Source organism: Ranitomeya imitator, chromosome 5 (assembly GCF_032444005.1).
Source record: "Ranitomeya imitator isolate aRanImi1 chromosome 5, aRanImi1.pri, whole genome shotgun sequence".
NCBI lineage: Eukaryota > Metazoa > Chordata > Amphibia > Anura > Dendrobatidae > Ranitomeya > Ranitomeya imitator.
Window position 1 is genome coordinate 702042104 of NC_091286.1, and position 24656 is coordinate 702066759.

The following is a 24656-nucleotide window of genomic DNA, read 5'->3' on the forward strand; positions in this document are numbered from 1 at the left end:
TCTTCTGCAGGTGGCGGCGGTCTCTCTGCACATGGCGGCGGTCTCTTCTGCAGGTGGCGGCGGTCTCTCTGCACATCTCGGCGGTCTCTTCTGCAGGTGGCGGCGGTCTCTCTGCACATCTCGGCGGTCTCTTCTGCAGGTGGCGGCGGTCTCTCTGCACATGGCGGCGCTCTCTCGCTCTTTGCCCAGTTGGGAGTCTCCAGTGCACATTCATTGTGCTGCAGACACATCACTGGCGTCTCTGTGGCAACCAGCGCTGCGCAGCGACACTGCCGAAATCAAGGTGTCTTTTTATAGAACATTTTGCTGTGGTCGTTTCCTGCACTGGGGGCCCCGTGCTTATAAATCAGGGGTGAGCGAGGGGATTCATGGCACTTAACCCTCGCCTGCCTGCGACTCCAGGAGACCCTGATCAGATGTGCACGGACTGGGGGTCGCTCTCTGGAATGTTCCATGAGTATCTGGGGGGAGTTTAGTGAACACTCAGTTCTTAAAGTTGATCTGTTTGAAAGAGGAAAAACCAGACATGTAAAGGAGTGAGCGACGAAGACGAGAGCTGAACCCGGGTCTAGATGACCATGTGACCTCCAAACTGCATCTGGGGTATTACCGGTATACGGCGGGTCTTGTGGGGTGTTCCCGGTATACTATGGATGTTGGGGGTGTTCCCGGTATACTATGGATGTTGGGGGTGTTCCCGGAATACGGTGGGTGTTGGGGCTTTTCCCAGTATGCGGCTGGTGTTTGGGGTGTTCCTGGTATACGGCTGGTGTTGGGGGTGTTCCCGGTATACGGCGGGTGTTTGGGGTGTTCCTGGTATACGGCGGGTGTTTGGGGTGTTCCTGGTATACGGCTGGTGTTGGGGGTGTTCCCGGTATACGGCGGGTGTTGGTGTTCCCGGTATACGGCGGGTGTTGGGGGTGTTCCCGGTATACGGCGGGTGTTTGGGGTGTTCCTGGTATACGGCGGGTGTTGGGGGTATTCCCGGTATACGGCAGGTCTTGTGGGGTGTTCCTGTTATACGGCTGGTGTTGGTGTTCCCGGAATATGGTAGGTGTTGGAGTTTCTCAGTGTACGGCAGATGTTGTTGGTGTTCCCGGTATATAGCTGGTGTTGGGGGTGTGCCCGATATAGGCAGGTATTGGGGGTGTTCCCAGTATACGGCTGGTGTTGGGGGTGTTCCCGGTATATAGCTGGTGTGGGGGATGTTCCTGGTATATGGATGGTGTTGGGGGTGTTCCCGGTATAGGCAGGTGTTAGGGGTGTTCCCGTTATATGGCTGGTGTTGGGGGTGTTGTCTGTATACAGCAGATGTTGAGGGTGTTCCTGGTATATGGCTGGTGTTAAGGGTTTCCCGGTATATGGCTGGTGTTGGGGGTGTTCTCTGTATACAGCGGATGTTGAGGGTGTTCCTGGTATATTGCTGGTGTTGAGGGTTTCCCGGTATATGGCTGGTGTTGGGGATGTTCCTGGTATATAGCGGGTGTTGGGGGTGTTCCCAGTATACAGCAGGTGTTGGGGGTGTTCCCGGTATACGGCTGGTGTTGGGGGTGTTCCCAGTATATGGCTGGTGTTGGGGATATTCCTGGTATATGGGGGGTGTTCCTCGTATACGGCGGGTGTTGGGGGGTGTTCCCGGTATACAGCGGGTGTTTTGCCGGTGTTCTCAGAATATGGCTGGTGTTAGGGGTGTTCCCGTTATTTGGCAGGTTTTGGGGGTGTTCCCGGTATTTGGCAAATATTGGGGATGTTCCCCGTAGATGGCTGGTGTTGGGGGTGTTCTTGGTATACGGCTGGTGTTGGGGGTTATCCCGGTATATGGCTGGTGTTGGGGGTGTTCTTGGCATACGGTGGGTGTTGGGGATGTTCCTGGTATACGGCGGGTGTTGGGGGTGTTCCCGGTATACGGCGAGTGTTGTGGGTGTTCTCGGTATACGGCTGGTGTTGGGTGTGTTTCCGGTATACGGCAGGTGTAGGAGGTGTTCCTCGTATACGGTAGGTGTTGGGGGTGTTCCCGGTACATGGCTGGTGTTGGGGATGTTCCTGGTATATAGCGGGTGTTGGGGGTGTTCCCAGTATACGGCAGGTGTTGGGGGTGTTCCCGGTATACGGCTGGTGTTGGGGGTGTTCCCAGTATATGGCTGGTGTTGGTGTTCCCGGTATACGGCGGGTGTTGGGGGTGTTCCCGGTATACGGCGGGTGTTTGGGGTGTTCCTGGTATACGGCGGGTGTTGGGGGTATTCCCGGTATACGGCAGGTCTTGTGGGGTGTTCCTGTTATACGGCTGGTGTTGGTGTTCCCGGAATATGGTAGGTGTTGGAGTTTCTCAGTGTACGGCAGATGTTGTTGGTGTTCCCGGTATATAGCTGGTGTTGGGGGTGTGCCCGATATAGGCAGGTATTGGGGGTGTTCCCAGTATACGGCTGGTGTTGGGGGTGTTCCCGGTATATAGCTGGTGTGGGGGATGTTCCTGGTATATGGATGGTGTTGGGGGTGTTCCCGGTATAGGCAGGTGTTAGGGGTGTTCCCGTTATATGGCTGGTGTTGGGGGTGTTGTCTGTATACAGCAGATGTTGAGGGTGTTCCTGGTATATGGCTGGTGTTAAGGGTTTCCCGGTATATGGCTGGTGTTGGGGGTGTTCTCTGTATACAGCGGATGTTGAGGGTGTTCCTGGTATATTGCTGGTGTTGAGGGTTTCCCGGTATATGGCTGGTGTTGGGGATGTTCCTGGTATATAGCGGGTGTTGGGGGTGTTCCCAGTATACGGCAGGTGTTGGGGGTGTTCCCGGTATACGGCTGGTGTTGGGGGTGTTCCCAGTATATGGCTGGTGTTGGGGATATTCCTGGTATATGGGGGGTGTTCCTCGTATACGGCGGGTGTTGGGGGGTGTTCCCGGTATACAGCGGGTGTTTTGCCGGTGTTCTCAGAATATGGCTGGTGTTAGGGGTGTTCCCGTTATTTGGCAGGTTTTGGGAGTGTTCCCGGTATTTGGCAAATATTGGGGATGTTCCCCGTAGATGGCTGGTGTTGGGGGTGTTCTTGGTATACGGCTGGTGTTGGGGGTTATCCCGGTATATGGCTGGTGTTGGGGGTGTTCTTGGCATACGGTGGGTGTTGGGGATGTTCCTGGTATACGGCGGGTGTTGGGGGTGTTCCCGGTATACGGCGAGTGTTGTGGGTGTTCTCGGTATACGGCTGGTGTTGGGTGTGTTTCCGGTATACGGCAGGTGTAGGAGGTGTTCCTCGTATACGGTAGGTGTTGGGGGTGTTCCCGGTACATGGCTGGTGTTGGGGATGTTCCTGGTATATAGCGGGTGTTGGGGGTGTTCCCAGTATACGGCAGGTGTTGGGGGTGTTCCCGGTATACGGCTGGTGTTGGGGGTGTTCCCAGTATATGGCTGGTGTTGGGGATATTCCTGGTATATGGGGGGTGTTCCTCGTATACAGCGGGTGTTGGGGGGTGTTCTTGGTATACGGCTGGTGTTGGGGGTTATCCCGGTATATGGCTGGTGTTGGGGGTGTTCTTGGCATACGGTGGGTGTTGGGGATGTTCCTGGTATACGGCGGGTGTTGGGGGTGTTCCCGGTATACGGCGAGTGTTGTGGGTGTTCTCGGTATACGGCTGGTGTTGGGTGTGTTTCCGGTATACGGCAGGTGTAGGAGGTGTTCCTCGTATACGGTAGGTGTTGGGGGTGTTCTCGGTATATGGCTGGTGTTGAGGGTTGTCACGATAATGAAAAATACCATGATCTGATGGACTTTTGCACATGTGACCATGGTCCTAGATACACTGCAGCTTCAACCTCCCTTCCCTTCCACCCCCATTGCATTCTCTGGTATAGACTCAAAGCCCTATGGCAGAAGCACTGTGTAACTTGAAACTCCAGTGTGGGGCTCTGACCCCCCTCTCCTTCGCAAAGGCAGGAAGGTGTGCAAATTCTTTTGTCTGAAACCCATGTGCTTGTTGTATGTGGGGGAGATATTAAAGAAGCCATAATGCGACGCCAGTGTGTGATAGAAATATGATAGTTACATATTTGGAACGTGCTTTGACAGAGCTTCACTACAGCGCCTTTCGCTAAATTCTAGCACCAAAAGAACCCCAGAAATGAAGAGAGTGGAATAGCTAGTCCGAGTTTGGAATCATTAGAAAGCTAATTTCAGTATAAGATGTGATGTGCGTGCTGTTATTCTGCTAAGTTCTCAAGCTCAGTTAAGAGTATTATAAGTTTTCTTACCAAAATGTGCACCCTGGCAGCTAGGGGAGGATGCAGGCAAATCAGCCCCTTTAGTGATGTCACAAGCTCAGAAGTATAAGTTACTGCACTCAGCCCAGCCTTCAGTCTTGCCTGGGACTCTGCTGCAACAAAGACCCTCAATGCACTGTGACGTCTGGCTCCTCCCACCAGCATGGTTAGCCTGGAATGATCTAAGCAACATGTGAGTGTTCATTTCTGTTTTAATCTCCCCCAACATCAGCCGTATACCAGGAACACCCCCAACATCAGCCGTATACCAGGAACACCCCCAACACCCGCTGTATACCGGGATCACCCCCAACACCTGCCATATACCGGGAACACCCCTGTCACGGTTAACACCGTGCTGCCAACACTATGGCACAGATCCCAGCGTATATGTCAGGGATCCTGGGGAGGATACCTTTATCGTCCCCACTACTCATTCCAATTTGTCACGAATCGGGGTTGTTTGGTTGCCCCTTGTTCCTTTCTGAAAGGGATTTATTTATATCCCACTTCCCAGTTCCGGTTTGGAACTTGCAGCTCTTTGGCGCCCCTTTACCCTCAGGTCAGACAGGGTACTGCACCTAGGATAATTAGTCGCCAGAAAGGCTGCCTTATTTTGTACTGGCTAATGGGCACACTGCAGTGATGGCGATATAACTACTCCCACTCAGGCGGGAACCCCGTGACAGGGGTGTTCCCGGTATTCGGCAGGTGTTGGTGGTGTTCCCAGTATATGGCTGGTTTTGGGGGTGATCCCGGTATACAGTGGGTGTTGGGAAGTGTTCCTGGTATATGGCTGGTGTTTGGGGTTTTCCCGGTATTCAGCAAGTGTTGGGGTGCTCCCGGTGTACGGTATACCCCCAACACCAGCCGTACACCGGGAACACCCCCAACACCAGCCGTCTATGGGGAACATCCCCAATACTTGCCAAATACCAGGAACACCCCCAAAACCTGCCTATACCGGGAGCACCCCCAACATCAGTCATATACCGGGAACACCCACAACACCAGTTATATATCGGGAACACCACACACGACCCACTGTATACCGGGAACCCCCCCAACACCAGCCATATACCCGGGAACACCTCCAACACCAGCCAAATCTCCCTCCAGTACCAGCTGAAACTGGTCTAGTCTCTCTCGAAATACATAAGGTCCTTTGTTCTATTACAACCCCTGGCAAAAATTATGGAATCACCGGCCTTGGAGGATGTTCATTCAGTTGTTTAATTTTGTAGAAAAAAAGCAGATCACAGACATGGTACAAAACTAATGTCATTTCAAATGGCAACTTTCTGGCTTTAAGAAACACTAAAAGAAATCAAGAACAAAAAATGTGGTAGTCAGTGATGGTTACTTTTTTTAACCAAGCATAGGGTAAAAATTATGGACTCACTCAATTCTGGGGAAACAATTATGGAATCATGAAAAACAAACAAACAAAAAAAACCTCCAACACATCACTAGTATTTTGTTGCACCACCTCTGGCTTTTATAACAGCTTGCAGTCTCTGAGGCCTGGACTTAATGAGGGTCACACAGGACTCTGCATCAATCTGCCTCCATCTTTCTCTGATTGCTGTCCCCAGATCAGCTTTGCAGGTTGGATTCTTGTCATGGACCATTTACTTCAACTTCCACCAAAGATTCTCAATTGGATTGAGCTCTGGTCTATTTGCAGCCATGACATTGACCTTATGTGTCTTTTTTCCAGGAATGTTTGCATAGTTTTTGCTCTATGGCAGGATGCATTGTCATCTTGAAAAATGATTTCATCATCCCCAAACATCCTTTCAATTGATGGGATAAGAAAAGTGTCCAAAATATCAACATAAACGTGTGCATTTATTGAAGATGTAATGACAGCCGTCTCCCCAGTGCCTTTACCTGACATGCAGCCCCATATCATCAATGACTGTGGAAATTTGCATGTTCTCTTCAGGCAGTCATCTTTATAAATCTAATTGGAACGGCACCAAACAAAAGTTCCAGCATCATCACCTTGCCCAATGCAGATCCGCGATCCATCACTGACTATGACTTTCATCCAGTCTTCTACAGTCCACGATTGCTTTTCCTTAGCCCACTGTAACCTTGTTTTTTTCTCTTTAGGTGTTAATGATGCTTTCGTTTAGCTTTTCTGTATCTAAATCCCATTTCCTTTAGGTGGTTTCTTACAGTTCGGTCACAGACGTTGACTCCAGTTTCCACCCATTCATTCTTCATTTGTTTTGTTGTGCATTTCCTGTTTTGGAAACATTGATTTAAAGGGAACCTGTCACACCGTTTTTCCAAGATGAGCTACAAATACCGTTAAATAGGGGCACCTTTATTCCCAACCTATGCTGCCGAAATACCTTTGTAAAGTCGCTGTTTTGGGCTGTCACTCACGCTGGTCAGGTCATATGGGCATGGTGACAGCGCTGTTTCTCCCCCAGATCTCCGTTGGTGGCGTAGTGGTGTGCGCATGTCCAACTGGCGAATCCACTGCGCAGCTTGAAGGAAAATAGCGCGATCTGCGCTATTCATCCGTTTATCGGTGGGCGCGGCCATCTTTGTGAGGTCGCGCGTCCGCAGATGGTTCTTCTCGGCTTCCCGAGGCTTCAGGAAAATGGCCGCAGGATGCCGCGCGTGCGCAGATGGAGATCTCGGCGGCCATTTTCCTGAAGCCGAGTTCGCATCTCGGCTGCAGGAAAATGGCTGCTGCGATCGCCATCTGCGCACGCGCGGCATCCCGCGGCCATTTTCCTGAAGCCCCGGGAAGCTGAGAAGAACCATCTGCGCACGCGCGGCCTCACAAGGATGGCCGCGCCCACTGATAAACGGATGAATAGCGCAGATCGCGCTATTTTCCTTCAAGCTGCGCAGTGGATTCGCCAGTTGGACATGCGCACACCACTACGCCACCAACGGAGATCTGGGGGAGAAACAGCGCTGTCACCATGCCCATATGACCTGACCAGCGTGAGTGACAGCCCAAAACAGCGACTTTACAAAGGTATTTCGGCAGCATAGGTGGGGAATAAAGGCTCACAAAAGACACTAATATAAAGCACAGCTCTGCCCCTATTTAACGGTATTTTTAGCTCATCTTGAAAAAACGGGGTGACAGGTTCCCTTTAAGTTCCCAGTCTTGACACTTTGATGTCTTCCTTGGTCTACCAGTATGTTTGCCTTTAACAACCTTCCCATGTTGTTTGTATTTGGTCGAGATTTTAGACACAGCTGACTGTGAACAACCAACAGCTTTTGCAACATTGTGTGATGATTTACCCTCTTTTAATAGTTTGATAATCCTCTCCTTTGTTTCAATTGTCATTTGACTTTGTTGGAACCATGATTCATGTCAGTCCACTTGGTCCAACAGCTCTCCAAGGTGTCATCGCTCCTTTTTAGATGCAGACTAACGAGCAGATCTAATTTGATGCAGGTGTTAATTTTGCGAATGAAAATTTACAGGGTGATTCCATAATATTTTTCTCAGGATTGAGTGATTCCATAATTTTCCCCCTATGCTTGATTAAAAAAAGTAACCATTACTGACTACCACATTTTTTGTTCTTGATTTCTTTTAGTGTTTCTTAAAGCCAGAAAGTTGCCATTTGAAATTACTTTAGTTTTGTGCCATGTCTGTGATCTGCTTTTTTTTCTACATAATTAAACTACTGAATGAACATCCTCCAAGGCCAGTGATTCCATAATTTTTGCCAGGGGTTGTATAATTAGATATTGGGCCACCGATTTGGGCTGAAAAAATAAGGAGTATATATTGCTAACTTCCATCGGTAGATCTGTCAAACACTGAAAGCGCGAGCAGTTAAACACAAGGAGCACAAAGTGTGGATTTCTTCGGAACCGTGTGAAACAATTTAGGACGAATGTGGTATCATTAGAAAGCCAATTTTAAAATAAGATGAATTATGGGTGTGCTGTGATCCTGACATGTTCTCAAGCTAAGATATGAGAATTACAAGTATTGTTGGTACAAACTGTACATCTGAGGAGAGGGGAGGGCAATGGTAACTCAAACCCCTTTAGTGATGTCACAAGCCTGCAGTTAGGCTGCACTCGACCCAGCCTTCATTCTTGCTTGGGACTTCAATACAGACAGCCTCCCTGATGCATTGGGACATTTGGGGCTCCGCCTACCAGCATGGTTTGCCTGAAATGATCTAAGCAAATGTGAGTTTATCTTTCTTTAATCCATGTTTATTTTATAATTGCTTTGTACATCCTTTGTCTCATATTGTAACATCTTTATATGCCTTTTATAAACACTGCCTAATTTTTTATGGAGTAAAATATATAAAATACTAGCTTTGTTCTCCTGCTCTAAAATGTACCCTAAGTCTTCTTAAGTTAATTACGCTACTAATTTGGGTTGGCTCGAACCCCTCCCTGTGAGAAATCTGTGCTGGTGGCAGCGAAGTGTATTCTGGGCTAGACAGGAGATCTGGCAGTGATGGAACGGGGTTTTATAAGCTATTGTCTGGCTGCGGCCTGAGCATTTATAATTACCTCGTTGCAGCGTGCCTGCTAGCCAGTCCACAGTGAAGCTGCCCGTCTGGGACTAATTATCCCAGGTGCAGTTCCCTGACTGACCTGAGGATAAGGGGGGTGCTGGAGAGCTGCAAGTTCCAAAGCGGAATTGGAAAAGCGGGATATACATAAATCCCTGCAGTTCGTGATATTGTAGCAGCAGTGGGATAACTAAAATAAGCCCCTGCGTTGAATTGATAAGTCAATAGCCTTTGTTTGTGTTTTCATCACATTGTAGCAGTGGAGGGATAACTAAGATAAGCCCCCCTGCACATGTGATAGCCAGGTGCTGGCCAAAGGTCACCCCGATTCGTGACATTTTGGTGACCGTCGTGGGAATCGTTACTGTCGCTCTGCTGATGCTCGCTGATGTCGCTCTTCTGATGCTCTCTGCTGATGTCGCTCTGCTGATGCTCGCTGTTGTCGCTCTGCTGATGTCGCTCTTCTTATGCGCGCTGATGTCGCTCTTGTGATGCACGCTGTTGTTGCTCTGCTGATGTCGCTCTTCTGATGCGCCCTGTTGTCACTTTGCTGATGCGCGCTGATGTCGCTCTGCTGATGTCGCACTTCTGATGTGCGCTGTTGTCGCTCTGCTGATGTCGCTCTGCTGATGCGCGCTGATGTCGCTCTGCTGATGCGCGCTGTTGTCGCTATGCTGATGCGCGCTGTTTTCGCTCTGCTGATGTCGCACTTCTGATGTGTGCTGTTGTCACTCTGCTGATGTCGCTCTGCTGATGCGCGCTGATGTCGCTCTGCTGATGCGCGCTGATGTCGCACTTCTGATGTGCGCTGTTGTCGCTCTGTTGATGTCGCTCTGCTGATGCGCGCTGTTGTCACTCTGATGCGCGCTGATGTCGCTCTGCTGATGTCGCACTTCTGATGTGCGCTGTTGTCGCTCGGCTGATGTCGCTCTGCTGATGCGCGCTGATGTCGCTCTGCTGATGGCGCTGATGTCGCTCTGCTGATGTCGCACTTCTGATGTGCGCTGTTGTCGCTCTGCTGATGTCGCTCTGCTGATGTCGCTCTGCTGATGCGCGCTGTTTTCGCTCTGCTGATGCGCGCTGTTGTCGCTCTGCTGATGTCGCACTTCTGATGTGCGCTGTTGTCGCTCTGCTGATGCGCGCTGATGTCGCTCTGCTGATGCGCGCTGATGTCTCTCTGCTGATGCGCGCTGATGTCGCTCTGCTGATGCGCGCTGATGTCGCTCTGCTGATGTGCGCTGTTGTCACTCCGCTGATGTCGCTCTTGTGATGCGCGCTGATGTCGCTCTGCTGATGCGCGCTGATGTCGCTCTGCTGATGTGCGCTGTTGTCACTCCGCTGATGTCGCTCTTGTGATGCGCGCTGATGTCACTCTGCTGATGTCGCACTTCTGATGCTCGCTGTTGTCGCTCTGTTGATGTCGCTCTTGTGATGCGCGCTGTTGTCACTCTGCTATCACTCTGCTGATGTTGTACTTCTGATGCTCGCTGTTGTCACTCTGCTGATGTCGCTCTTGTGATGCGCGCTGTTGTCGCTCTGCTGATGTCGCTCTTGTGATGCGCGCTGATGTCACTCTACTGATGCGCGCTGTTGTCGCTCTGCTGATGTCGCTCTTGTGATGCGCGCCATTGTCGCTCTGCTGATGCGCACTGTCGCTCTGCTGATGCGCGCTGTTGTCGCTCTGCTGATGTCGCTCTTGTGATGCGCGCTGTTGTCGCTCTGCTGATGTCGCTCTTGTGATGCGCGCTGTTGTCGCTCTGCTGATGAGCGCTGTTGTCGCTCTGCTGATGTTGCTCTTGTGATGCGCGCTGTTGTCGCTCTGCTGATGTGTGCTGTTGTCGCTCTGCTGATGTGCGCTGTTGTCGCTCTGCTGATGAGCGCTGTTGTCGCTCTGCTGATGTTGCTCTTGTGATGCGCACTGTTGTCGCTCTGCTGATGCGCGCTGTTGTCGCTCTACTGATGTCGCTCTTGTGATGCGCACTGTTGTCGCTCTGCTGATGCGCGCTGTTGTCGCTCTGCTGATGTTGCTCTTGTGATGCGCGCTGTTGTCGCTCTGCTGATGTCGCTCTTGTGATGCGCGCTGTTGTCGCTCTGCTGATGCGCGCTGTTGTCGCTCTGCTGATGAGCGCTGTTGTCGCTCTGCTGATGTTGCTCTTGTGATGCGCGCTGTTGTCGCTCTGCTGATGCGCGCTGTTGTCGCTCTGCTGATGCGCGCTGTTGTCGCTCTGCTGATGAGCGCTGTTGTCGCTCTGCTGATGTTGCTCTTGTGATGCGCGCTGTTGTCGCTCTGCTGATGCGCGCTGTTGTCGCTCTGCTGATGCGCGCTGTTGTCGCTCTGCTGATGTCGCTCTTGTGATGCGCGCTGTTGTCGCACTGCTGATGTCGCTCTTGTGATGCGCGCTGTTGTCGCTCTGCTGATGCGCGCTGTTGTCGCTCTGCTGATGAGCGCTGTTGTCACTCTGCTGATGTTGCTCTTGTGATGCGCGCTGTTGTCGCTCTGCTGATGCGCGCTGTTGTCGCTCTGCTGATGCGCGCTGTTGTCGCTCTGCTGATGTCGCTCTTGTGATGCGCGCTGTTGTCGCACTGCTGATGTCGCTCTTGTGATGCGCGCTGTTGTCGCTCTGCTGATGCGCGCTGTTGTCGCTCTGCTGATGAGCGCTGTTGTCACTCTGCTGATGTCGCTCTTGTGATGCGCGCTGTTGTCGCTCTGCTGATGCGCGCTGTTGTCGCTCTGCTGATGAGCGCTGTTGTCGCTCTGCTGATGTTGCTCTTGTGATGCGCGCTGTTGTCGCTCTGCTGATGCGCGCTGTTGTCGCTCTGCTGATGCGCGCTGTTGTCGCTCTGCTGATGAGCGCTGTTGTCGCTCTGCTGATGTTGCTCTTGTGATGCGCGCTGTTGTCGCTCTGCTGATGCGCGCTGTTGTCGCTCTGCTGATGCGCGCTGTTGTCGCTCTGCTGATGTCGCTCTTGTGATGAGCGCTGTTGTCGCTCTGCTGATGTTGCTCTTGTGATGCGCGCTGTTGTCGCTCTGCTGATGCGCGCTGTTGTCGCTCTGCTGATGCGCGCTGTTGTCGCTCTGCTGATGTCGCTCTTGTGATGCGCGCTGTTGTCGCACTGCTGATGTCGCTCTTGTGATGCGCGCTGTTGTCGCTCTGCTGATGCGCGCTGTTGTCGCTCTGCTGATGAGCGCTGTTGTCACTCTGCTGATGTCGCTCTTGTGATGCGCGCTGTTGTCGCTCTGCTGATGCGCGCTGTTGTCGCTCTGCTGATGAGCGCTGTTGTCGCTCTGCTGATGTTGCTCTTGTGATGCGCGCTGTTGTCGCTCTGCTGATGCGCGCTGTTGTCGCTCTGCTGATGCGCGCTGTTGTCGCTCTGCTGATGAGCGCTGTTGTCGCTCTGCTGATGTTGCTCTTGTGATGCGCGCTGTTGTCGCTCTGCTGATGCGCGCTGTTGTCGCTCTGCTGATGCGCGCTGTTGTCGCTCTGCTGATGTCGCTCTTGTGATGCAAGCTGTTGTCGCTCTGCTGATGTCACTCTTGTGATGCGTGCTGATGTCGCTCTGCTGATGCAGGCTGTTGTCGCTCTTCTCGCTGCTCGTAATGTCCTCCTTCTGCAGTTGTGCTGGATTATTGCATGTTCTGCCTGGTAACAGTCTGTGATTGGTGGATGGGAAGAGTCTGGACCTCATCCTCCTCATCTCTCCCCAGTACATGCATTAACCCTGCACTGACTGCAAACATGACACATCACCCAGGTGGGGAGGCGCTGCGTCCTCATGGAGGGGCCACAATGGCCGCTGCGCTTACTCTGTGTGTGCATGGTTATTAGATCTGTTAGTGTGTGGATTGGCATGCTGGGAGTTGTAGTTCCATTTCTAGCACATAATGCAGTAGACAGAACATACAGATATGAGGTCACTGTGCCCCCTGCAGGACAGGAAACAGCGATAATGGGCACATGGGGTCTCCGGTATGAATGGAGTGTTGATCACTGTGATGTGATGGTCGCACATGCTCAGTACCGATAAATATTCACAGGGGAGATAAAAGTGTCCGTGCCGCGGCACAATTATTGGGGTGCTACAGTACAGGTGATTGCACGGGTCCTCAAATAAGCAAAATCTGGGGTGTCCCAGACTAATTGGGTGAGTTCTGCACCTTATAGGGGGAAATTAGTGAGTAGCGCAGCTCTGTATAGTGGGGGATCCCATATGTTGGCGAGGATTGCCTCTGTATAATGGGGGGTCCATGTGTAGGTGAGGAGTGCCTCTGTATAGTAGGGGATCCATGTGTAGGTGAGGATTGCCTCTGTATAATGGGGGGTCCATGTGTAGGTGAGGAGTGCCTCTGTATAGTAGGGGATCCATGTGTAGGTGAGGAGTGCCTCTGTATAGTGGGGGATCCATATGTAGGTGAGGAGTGCCTCTGTATAATGGGGGATCCCATGTGTAGGTGAGGAGTGCCTCTGTATAGTAGGGGATCCCATATGTAGGTGAGGAGTGCCTCTGTATAGTGGGGGATCCCATATGTAGGCGAGGAGTGCCTCTGTATAGTGGGGTGGCCCATATGTAGGTGAGGAGTGCCTCTGTATAATGGGGGATCCCATATGTAGGTGAGGAGTGCCTCTGTATAGTGGGGGATCCCATATGTAGGTGAGGAGTGCCTCTGTATAGTGGGGGGTCCCATATGTAGGCGAGGAGTGCCTCTGTATAGTGGGGGATCCCATATGTAGGCGAGGAGTGCCTCTGTATAGTGGGGTGGCCCATATGTAGGTGAGGAGTGCCTCTGTATAATGGGGGATCCCATATGTAGGTGAGGAGTGCCTCTGTATAGTGGGGGATCCCATATGTAGGTGAGGAGTGCCTCTGTATAGTGGGGGATCCCATATGTAGGCGAGGAGTGCTTCTGTATAGTGGGGGATCCCATATGTAGGCGAGGAGTGCCTCTGTATAGTGGGGGGTCCATGTGTAGGTGAGGAGTGCCTCTGTATAGTAGGGGATCCATGTGTAGGTGAGGAGTGCCTCTGTATAGTGGGGGGTCCATGTGTAGGTGAGGAGTGCCTCTGTATAGTGGGGGATCCATGTGTAGGTGAGGAGTGCCTCTGTATAGTGGGGTGGCCCATATGTAGGTGAGGAGTGCCTCTGTATAATGGGGGATCCCATGTGTAGGTGAGGAGTGCCTCTGTATAGTAGGGGATCCCATATGTAGGTGAGGAGTGCCTCTGTATAGTGGGGGATCCCATATGTAGGCGAGGAGTGCCTCTGTATAGTGGGGTGGCCCATATGTAGGTGAGGAGTGCCTCTGTATAATGGGGGATCCCATATGTAGGTGAGGAGTGCCTCTGTATAGTGGGGGATCCCATATGTAGGTGAGGAGTGCCTCTGTATAGTGGGGGATCCCATATGTAGGTGAGGAGTGCCTCTGTATAGTGGGGGGTCCCATATGTAGGCGAGGAGTGCCTCTGTATAGTGGGGGATCCCATATGTAGGTGAGGAGTGCCTCTGTATAGAGGGGGATCCCATATGTAGGTGAGGAGTGCCTCTGTATAGTGGGGGATCCCATATGTAGGTGAGGAGTGCCTCTGTATAGTGGGGGGGGTCCCATATGTAGGTGAGGAGTGCCTCTGTATAGTGGGGGATCCCATATGTTGGCGAGGATTGCCTCTGTATAATGGGGGGTCCATGTGTAGGTGAGGAGTGCCTCTGTATAATGGGGGATCCCATATGTAGGTGAGGAGTGCCTCTGTATAGTGGGGGGTCCCATATGTTGGCGAGGAGTGCCTCTGTATAGTGGGGTGGCCCATATGTAGGTGAGGAGTGCCTCTGTATAGTGGGGGATCCCATATGTTGGCGAGGATTGCCTCTGTATAATGGGGGGTCCATGTGTAGGTGAGGAGTACCTCTGTATAGTGGGGGATCCCATATGTAGGTGAGGAGTGCCTCTGTATAGTGGGGGATCCCATATGTAGGCGAGGAGTGCCTCTGTATAGTGGGGGATCCCATATGTAGGTGAGGAGTGCCTCTGTATAGTGGGGGATCCCATATGTAGGCGAGGAGTGCCTCTGTATAGTGGGGGATCCCATATGTAGGTGAGGAGTGCCTCTGTATAGTGGGGGATCCCATATGTTGGCAAGGAGTGCCTCTGTATAGTGGGGGATCCCATATGTAGGTGAGGAGTGCCTCTGTATAATGGGGGATCCCATATGTAGGTGAGGAGTGCCTCTACATAATGGGGGATCCCATACGTAGGTGAGGAGTGCCTCTGTATAGTGGGGGATCCCATATGTAGGTGAGGAGTGCCTCTGTATAGTGGGGGATCCCATATGTTGGCGAGGAGTGCCTCTGTATAATGGGGGATCCCATATGTAGGTGAGGAGTGCCTCTGTATAATGGGGGATCCCATATGTTGGCGAGGAGTGCCTCTGTATAGTGGGGGATCCCATATGTAGGTGAGGAGTGCCTCTGTATAATGGGGGATTCCATATGTTGGCGAGGAGTGCCTCTGTATAGTGGGGGGTCCATGTGTAGTTGAGGAGTGCCTCTGTATAATGAGGTGTCCCATATGTAGGTGAGGAGTGCCTCTGTATAGTGGGGGGTCCATGTGTAGTTGAGGAGTGCCTCTGTATAATGAGGTGTCCCATATGTTGGCGAGGAGTGCCTCTGTATAATGGGGGATCCCATATGTAGGTGAGGAGTGCCTCTGTATAGTGGGGGATCCCATATGTTGGCGAGGAGTGCCTCTGTATAATGGGGGATCCCATATGTAGGTGAGGAGTGCCTCTGTATAATGGGGGATCCCATATGTTGGCGAGGAGTGCCTCTGTATAGTGGGGGATCCCATATGTAGGTGAGGAGTGCCTCTGTATAATGGGGGGTCCCATATGTAGGTGAGGAGTGCCTCTGTATAATGGGGGATTCCATATGTTGGCGAGGAGTGCCTCTGTATAGTGGGGGGTCCCATGTGTAGGTGAGGAGTACCTCTGTATAGTGGGGTGTCCCATATGTAGGTGAGGAATGCCTCTGTATAGTGGGGGGTCCCATATGTAGGTGAGGAGTGCCTCTGTATAATGGGGGATCCCATATGTAGGTGAGGAGTGCCTCTGTATAGTGGGGGGTCCCATATGTTGGCGAGGAGTGCCTCTGTATAATGGGGGATCCCATATGTAGGCGAGGAGTGCCTCTGTATAGTGGGGTGGCCCATATGTAGGTGAGGAGTGCCTCTGTATAGTGGGGGGTCCCATATGTAGGTGAGGAGTGCCTCTGTATAGTGGGGGGTCCCATATGTTGGTGAGGAGTGCCTCTGTATAATGGGGGGTCCATGTGTAGGTGAGGAGTGCCTCTGTATAGTGGGGTGTCCCATATGTAGGTGAGGAGTGCCTCTGTATAGTGGGGGGGTCCATGTGTAGGTGAGGAGTGCCTCTGTATAGTGGGGTGTCCCATATGTAGTTGAGGAGTGCCTCTGTATAATGAGGTGTCCCATGTGTAGGTGAGGAGTGCCTCTGTATAGTGGGGTGGTCCATATGTAGGGGAGGAGTGCCTCTACATAATGGGGGGTCCATGTGTAGGTGAGGAGTGTCTCTGTATAGTGGGGGGTCCCATATGTTGGTGAGGAGTGCCTCTGTATAGTGGGGGATCCCATATGTAGGTGAGGAGTGCCTCTGTATAATGAGGTGTCCCATATGTTGGTGAGGAGTGTCTCTGTATAGTGGGGGGTCCATGTGTAGTTGAGGCGTGCCTCTGTATAGTGGGGTGTCCCATATGTAGGCGAGGAGTGCCTCTGTATAGTGGGGGGTCCCATATGTTGGTGAGGAGTGCATCTGTATAGCGGGGGGTCCCATATGTAGGTGAGGAGTGCCTCTACATAATGGGGGGTCCATGTGTAGTTGAGGAGTGCCTCTGTATAATGAGGTGTCCCATATGTAGGTGAGGAGTGCTTCTGTATAGTGGGGGGTCCATGTGTAGGTGAGGAGTGCCTCTGTATAGTGGGGGGTCCCATATATAGGTGAGGAGTGCCTCTGTATAGTGGGGGGTCCCATATGTAGGTGAGGAGTGCCTCTGTATAGTGGGGGATCCCATATGTAGGTGAGGAGTGCCTCTGTATAGTGGGGGGTCCCATATGTAGGTGAGGAGTGCCTCTGTATAGTGGGGGATCCCATATGTAGGTGAGGAGTGCCTCTGTATAATGGGAGATCCCATATGTTGGCGAGGATTGCCTCTGTATAATGGGGGGTCCATGTGTAGGTGAGGAGTGCCTCTGTATAATGGGGGATCCCATATGTAGGTGAGGAGTGCCTCTGTATAGTGGGGGATCCCATATGTAGGTGAGGAGTGCCTCTGTATAGTGGGGGGTCCCATATGTAGGTGAGGAGTGCCTCTGTATAGTGGGGGGTCCCATATGTAGGTGAGGAGTGCCTCTGTATAATGGGGGATCCCATATGTAGGTGAGGAGTGCCTCTGTATAGTGGGGGGTCCCATATGTTGGTGAGGAGTGCCTCTGTATAATTGGGGGTCCCATATGTAGGTGAGGAGTGCCTCCACATAATGGGGGGTCCATGTGTAGTTGAGGAGTGCCTCTGTATAATGAGGTGTCCCATATGTAGGTGAGGCGTGCCTCTGTATAGTGGGGGGTCCCATATGTAGGTGAGGCGTGCCTCTGTATAGTGGGGGGTCCCATATGTAGGTGAGGCGTGCCTCTGTATAGTGGGGGGTCCCATATGTAGGTGAGGCGTGCCTCTGTATAGTGGGGGGTCCCATATGTAGGTGAGGAGTGCCTCTGTATAATGGGGGATCCCATATGTAGGTGAGGCGTGCCTCTGTATAGTGGGGTGTCCCATGTGTAGGTGAGGCGTGCCTCTGTATAGTGGGGGGTGTGGAGAAACGGGGTCAGTGGGTGCTCTCGTCCGCTGGCCCGGCTGCCTTTAGCAAGACTGCAAGGTCCACGGCTCATACCACTGAACGCCCGCTCTATCTCCCCGTGGGTAATACACTGCACAGACAACACAGGGTGAGGGTAAAACAGTGTGGCAATGCTTTATTGAACCACATTTAGGATTGAGAGTCCTCAGTGGTTGATGCCTTTTAATGGCTAACTGAAAAGATGGTAACAAATTGCAGCTTTCAAGACTACACAGGTCTCTTCATCAGGCAAAGACTAAAAGAAATTCTGAAGAATCACATATTTATGCACAACATAGCACAGGGGAAAAAAAAGGAAAAAAACATGGTCCATGGTTTTTCCTTTTTTATTTTTTTTTTCTATACTATGTTGTGCATAAATATGTGATTCTTCAGAATTTCTTTTAGTCTTTGCCTGATGAAGAGACCTGTGTAGTCTTGAAAGCTGCAATTTGTTACCATCTTTTCAGTTAGCCATTAAGAAGTATCAACCACTGAGGACTCTCAATTCTAAATATTTTTCTATCTACTGGCTAACACGGTACCAAGATATATTTCTTTATTGAACCACAACACCCAGTAGCAAACAGAACAATCCAAGGAATTACCCCAAGATGGTGCACATTACAGGGTCTCACCCTTCCGCTGACTCGCCGGGATAATAGTAGATGCACGCAGAGAGGAGGTAACACCAAGCATAGGGAGATATCCGGGAGCTGTCCATAGAGTTCATACAAGGTCCAAAGACAGTGGACACAACGTCAGAGCTCCCAGGGTCGCTATTCCACCTGTGATACACAGAGAAGAGGTAACGACAAGCATGGGGAGATGACCAAGAACTGTCCATAAAGTCCGTACAAGGTCCAAAGCCAGTTGATACGAGAGTCACCACCTGGCTTATCTGACCATCTCCATGGAACCAGGCAACCAGCGGGTCCCAAAACCTGGCTTTCTCCAAACATATCCATGGTTCAGAGATGGTCACTGGATCAGATCTGTATCCTTCCAACCGAAGCCAAAAACCTCTAGGTTATTTCCTATAGAATCATAGATCCGTGTCCCTCGTGATGATGAATTGGCTGCAGTCCTGTCTCTCGTCTGTTGGGTGGGTTGCAGAATGTCCGGCTGGTAGCTCTATGTTGCTTCAGTTCTAGTGATGAGTCTTCTTATACCCGAGGAATGTAAGCTCTTTTTAGAATTACCCAGTGTCCTTCAGTCCACCCTCACAGCCTTTCCCTATCTGCTTTGGAAGTCAACAAGCTGGTTTCAAAATACAATGCACAATTAGCCTATCAGCACACATCAATAAGCAAAGATAACCACACACTATGTACAAGTCGCTATTACAAACTTACACAGTATGTTAAATAGTATAACAGTTTGCAAGTCTGTCTTCTTGACCCACCAGACATAAACACTTAAATCCACAAGCCAATATACAGATAAAAAGTTAATTCTTCTTGGTTTGCAAAACATAGTTGTCTGGGTAATTAAGATATAATCTGGTTTCTGCACAGGGGTTCCCATATGTAGGCGAGGAGTGCCTCTGTATAATGGGGGATTCCATATGTAGGTGAGGAGTGCCTCTGAATAATGGGGGATTCCATATGTAGGTGAGGCGTGTCTCTGTATGATGGGGGGTCCCATATGTAGGTGAGGAATGCCTCTGAATAGTGGGGTGGCCCATATGTAGGTGAGGAGTGCCTCTGTATAATGGGGGGTCCCATGTGTAGGTGAAGTGTCTGTATAATTTGGGGGGTCCATATAGATGAGGGGAGCCCCTGTACAGTTGGTGGCCCCTGTATAGGTGAGGGGAGCCTCTGTACAGTTGGTGGCCCCTGTATAGGTGAGGGGAGCCCCTGTACAGTTGGTGGCCCCTGTATAGGTGAGGGGAGCCTCTGTACAGTTGGTGGCCCCTGTATAGGTGAGGGGAGCCCCTGTACAGTTGGTGGCCCCTGTATAGGTGAGGGGAGCCTCTGTACAGTTGGTGGCCCCTGTATAGGTGAGGGGAGCCCCTGTACAGTTGGTGGCTCCTGTATAGGTGAGGGGAGCCTCTGTACAGTTGGTGGCCCCTGTATAGGTGAGGGGAGCCTCTGTACAGTTGGTGGCTCCTGTATAGGTGAGGGGAGCCTCTGTACAGTTGGTGGCCCCTGTATAGGTGAGGGGAGCCTCTGTACAGTTGGTGGCCCCTGTATAGGTGAGGGGAGCCCCTGTACAGTTGGTGGCTCCTGTATAGGTGAGGGGAGCCTCTGTACAGTTGGTGGCCCCTGTATAGGTGAGGGGAGCCTCTGTACAGTTGGTGGCCCCTGTATAGGTGAGGGGAGCCTCTGTACAGTTGGTGGCTCCTGTATAGGTGAGGGGAGCCTCTGTACAGTTGGTGGCCCCTGTATAGGTGAGGGGAGCCCCTGTACAGTTGGTGGCTCCTGTATAGGTGAGGGGAGCCTCTGTACAGTTGGTGGCCCCTGTATAGGTGAGGGGAGCCTCTGTACAGTTGGTGGCCCCTGTATAGGTGAGGGGAGCCCCTGTACAGTTGGTGGCCCCTGTATAGGTGAGGGGAGCCTCTGTACAGTTGGTGGCCCCTGTATAGGTGAGGGGAGCCTCTGTACAGTTGGTGGCCCCTGTATAGGTGAGGGGAGCCTCTGTACAGTTGGTGGCCCCTGTATAGGTGAGGGGAGCCTCTGTACAGTTGGTGGCCCCTGTATAGGTGAGGGGAGCCCCTGTACAGTTGGTGGCCCCTGTATAGGTGAGGGGAGCCTCTGTACAGTTGGTGGCCCCTGTATAGGTGAGGGGAGCCTCTGTACAGTTGGTGGCTCCTGTATAGGTGAGGGGCCCCTTGTCCTCTGTAAAGTTGGGGGCCTCTGTATAGGTCAGGGGGTGGCTCTTCTGTGTGTCCCCGGCACATTAGCTCTGCAGACGGTGCAGCTTCCAGCCTGCTCCCCCCTCCTCCCTTGCTCGCTCTCCTCTGCTCCCCCCTCCTCCCTCGCTCTCCTCTGCTCCCCCCTCCTCCCTCGCTCTCCTCTGCTCCCCCCTCCTCCCTTGCTCGCTCTCCTCTGCTCCCCCCTCCTCCCTTGCTCGCTCTCCTCTGCTCCCCCCTCCTCCCTCGCTCTCCTCTGCTCCCCCCTCTCCCTCGCTCTCCTCTGCTCCCCCCTCTCCCTCGCTCTCCTCTGCTCCCCCCTCCTCCCTCGCTCTCCTCTGCTCCCCCCTCCTCCCTTGCTCGCTCTCCTCTGCTCCCCCTCCTCCCTCGCTCTCCTCTGCTCCCCCCTCCTCCCTCGCTCTCCTCTGCTCCCCCCTCCTCCCTCGCTCTCCCCTGCTCCCCCCTCCTCCCTCGCTCTCCTCTGCTCCCCCCTCCTCCCTCGCTCTCCTCTGCTCCCCCCTCCTCCCTCGCTCTCCTCTGCTCCCCCCTCTCCCTCGCTCTCCTCTGCTCCCCCCTCCTCCCTCGCTCTCCTCTGCTCCCCCCTCCTCCCTCGCTCTCCTCTGCTCCCCCCTCCTCCCTTGCTCGCTCTCCTCTGCTCCCCCCTCTCCCTCGCTCTCCTCTGCTCCCCCCCCTCCCTCGCTCTCCTCTGCTCCCCCCTCCTCCCTCGCTCTCCCCTGCTCCCCCCTCCTCCCTCGCTCTCCTCTGCTCCCCCCTCTCCCTCGCTCTCCTCTGCTCCCCCCTCCTCCCTTGCTCGCTCTCCTCTGCTCCCCCCTCTCCCTCGCTCTCCTCTGCTCCCCCTCCTCCCTCGCTCTCCTCTGCTCCCCCCTCCTCCCTCGCTCTCCTCTGCTCCCCCCTCCTCCCTCGCTCTCCTCTGCTCCCCCCTCCTCCCTCGCTCTCCTCTGCTCCCCCCTCCTCCCTCGCTCTCCTCTGCTCCCCCCTCCTCCCTCGCTCTCCTCTGCTCCCCCCTCCTCCCTTGCTCGCTCTCCTCTGCTCCCCCCTCCTCCCTCGCTCTCCTCTGCTCCCCCCTCTCCCTCGCTCTCCTCTGCTCCCCCCTCCTCCCTTGCTCGCTCTCCTCTGCTCCCCCGTCCTCCCTTGCTCGCTCTCCTCTGCTCCCCCCTCTCCCTCGCTCGCTCTCCTCTGCTCCCCCCTCCTCCCTCGCTCTCCTCTGCTCCCCCCTCCTCCCTCGCTCTCCTCTGCTCCCCCCTCTCCCTCGCTCTCCTCTGCTCCCCCCTCCTCCCTTGCTCGCTCTCCTCTGCTCCCCCCTCCTCCCTCGCTCTCCTCTGCTCCCCCCTCTCCCTCGCTCGCTCTCCTCTGCTCCCCCCTCTCCCTCGCTCGCTCTCCTCTGCTCCCCCCTCTCCCTCGCTCGCTCTCCTCTGCTCCCCCCTCCTCCCTTGCTCGCTCTCCTCTGCTCCCCCCTCCTCCCTCGCTCTCCTCTGCTCCCCCCCCTCCCTCGCTCTCCTCTGCTCCCCCCCCTCCCTCGCTCTCCTCTGCTCCCCCCTCTCCCTCGCTCTCCTCTGCTCCCCCCTCTCCCTCGCTCTCCTCTGCTCCCCCCTCCTCCCTCGCTCTCCTCTGCTCCCCCCTCTCCCTCGCTCGCTCTCCTCTGCTCCCCCCTCCTCCCTCGCTCTCCTCTGCTCCCCCCTCCTCCCTCGCTCTCCTCTGCTCCCCCCTCTCCCTCGCTCTCCTCTGCTCCCCCCTCCTCCCTTGCTCGCTCTCCTCTGCTCCCCCCTCCTCCCTCGCTCTCCTCTGCTCCCCCCTCTCCCTCGCTCTCCTCTGCTCCCCCCTCTCTCGCTCTCCTCTGCTCCCCCCTCTCCCTCGCTCTCCTCTGCTCCCCCCTCCTCCCTTGCTCGCTCTCCTCTGCTCCCCCCTCCTCCCTCGCTCTCCTCTGCTCCCCCCTCCTCCCTCGCTCTCCTCTGCTCCCCCCTCTCCCTCGCTCTCCTCTGCTCCCCCCTCTCCCTCGCTCTCCTCTGCTCCCCCCTCCTCCCTCGCTCTCCTCTGCTCCCCCCTCTCCCTCGCTCGCTCTCCTCTGCTCCCCCCTCCTCCCTCGCTCTCCTCTGCTCCCCCCTCCTCCCTCGCTCTCCTCTGCTCCCCCCTCTCCCTCGCTCTCCTCTGCTCCCCCCTCCTCCCTTGCTCGCTCTCCTCTGCTCCCCCCTCCTCCCTCGCTCTCCTCTGCTCCCCCCTCTCCCTCGCTCTCCTCTGCTCCCCCCTCCTCCCTTGCTCGCTCTCCTCTGCTCCCCCCTCCTCCCTCGCTCTCCTCTGCTCCCCCCTCTCCCTCGCTCGCTCTCCTCTGCTCCCCCCTCCTCCCTCGCTCGCTCTCCCCTGCTCCCCCCTCCTCCCTCGCTCTCCTCTGCTCCCCCCTCCTCCCTCGCTCTCCTCTGCTCCCCCCTCCTCCCTTGCTCGCTCTCCTCTGCTCCCCCCTCCTCCCTCGCTCTCCTCTGCTCCCCCCTCTCCCTCGCTCTCCTCTGCTCCCCCCTCTCTCTCGCTCTCCTCTGCTCCCCCCTCTCCCTCGCTCTCCTCTGCTCCCCCCTCCTCCCTTGCTCGCTCTCCTCTGCTCCCCCCTCCTCCCTCGCTCTCCTCTGCTCCCCCCTCCTCCCTCGCTCTCCTCTGCTCCCCCCTCTCCCTCGCTCTCCTCTGCTCCCCCCTCTCCCTCGCTCTGCTCTGCTCCCCCCTCCTCCCTCGCTCTCCTCTGCTCCCCCCTCTCCCTCGCTCGCTCTCCTCTGCTCCCCCCTCCTCCCTCGCTCTCCTCTGCTCCCCCCTCTCCCTCGCTCTCCTCTGCTCCCCCCTCTCCCTCGCTCGCTCTCCTCTGCTCCCCCCTCCTCCCTCGCTCTCCTCTGCTCCCCCCTCCTCCCTCGCTCTCCTCTGCTCCCCCCTCTCCCTCGCTCTCCTCTGCTCCCCCCTCCTCCCTTGCTCGCTCTCCTCTGCTCCCCCCTCCTCCCTCGCTCTCCTCTGCTCCCCCCTCTCCCTCGCTCGCTCTCCTCTGCTCCCCCCTCCTCCCTCGCTCTCCTCTGCTCCCCCCTCCTCCCTCGCTCTCCTCTGCTCCCCCCTCTCCCTCGCTCGCTCTCCTCTGCTCCCCCCTCCTCCCTCGCTCTCCTCTGCTCCCCCCTCCTCCCTCGCTCTCCTCTGCTCCCCCCTCTCCCTCGCTCTCCTCTGCTCCCCCCTCCTCCCTTGCTCGCTCTCCTCTGCTCCCCCCTCCTCCCTCGCTCTCCTCTGCTCCCCCCTCTCCCTCGCTCTCCTCTGCTCCCCCCTCCTCCCTTGCTCGCTCTCCTCTGCTCCCCCCTCCTCCCTCGCTCTCCTCTGCTCCCCCCTCTCCCTCGCTCGCTCTCCTCTGCTCCCCCCTCCTCCCTCGCTCGCTCTCCCCTGCTCCCCCCTCCTCCCTCGCTCTCCTCTGCTCCCCCCTCCTCCCTCGCTCTCCTCTGCTCCCCCCTCCTCCCTCGCTCTCCTCTGCTCCCCCCTCCTCCCTTGCTCGCTCTCCTCTGCTCCCCCCTCCTCCCTCGCTCTCCTCTGCTCCCCCCTCTCCCTCGCTCTCCTCTGCTCCCCCCTCCTCCCTTGCTCGCTCTCCTCTGCTCCCCCCTCCTCCCTCGCTCTCCTCTGCTCCCCCCTCTCCCTCGCTCGCTCTCCTCTGCTCCCCCCTCCTCCCTCGCTCGCTCTCCCCTGCTCCCCCCTCCTCCCTCGCTCTCCTCTGCTCCCCCCTCCTCCCTCGCTCTCCTCTGCTCCCCCCTCCTCCCTCGCTCTCCTCTGCTCCCCCCTCCTCCCTTGCTCGCTCTCCTCTGCTCCCCCCTCCTCCCTCGCTCTCCTCTGCTCCCCCCTCCTCCCTCGCTCTCCTCTGCTCCCCCCTCCTCCCTCGCTCTCCTCTGCTCCCCCCTCCTCCCTTGCTCGCTCTCCTCTGCTCCCCCCTCCTCCCTCGCTCTCCTCTGCTCCCCCCTCCTCCCTTGCTCGCTCTCCTCTGCTCCCCCCTCCTCCCTCGCTCTCCTCTGCTCCCCCCTCCTCCCTCGCTCTCCTCTGCTCCCCCCTCCTCCCTCGCTCTCCTCTGCTCCCCCCTCCTCCCTTGCTCGCTCTCCTCTGCTCCCCCCTCCTCCCTC

General features: G+C 54.9%; 1 protein-coding gene across 2 annotated transcripts in view; it reads left to right on the forward strand.

Annotated features, from left to right (window-relative positions):
* Positions 1-24656, forward strand: part of LOC138638852 (DNA (cytosine-5)-methyltransferase 3A) — a 254664-nt gene that overhangs the window by 118652 nt on the left and 111356 nt on the right. The gene's annotated exons all lie outside the window — the stretch shown is intronic.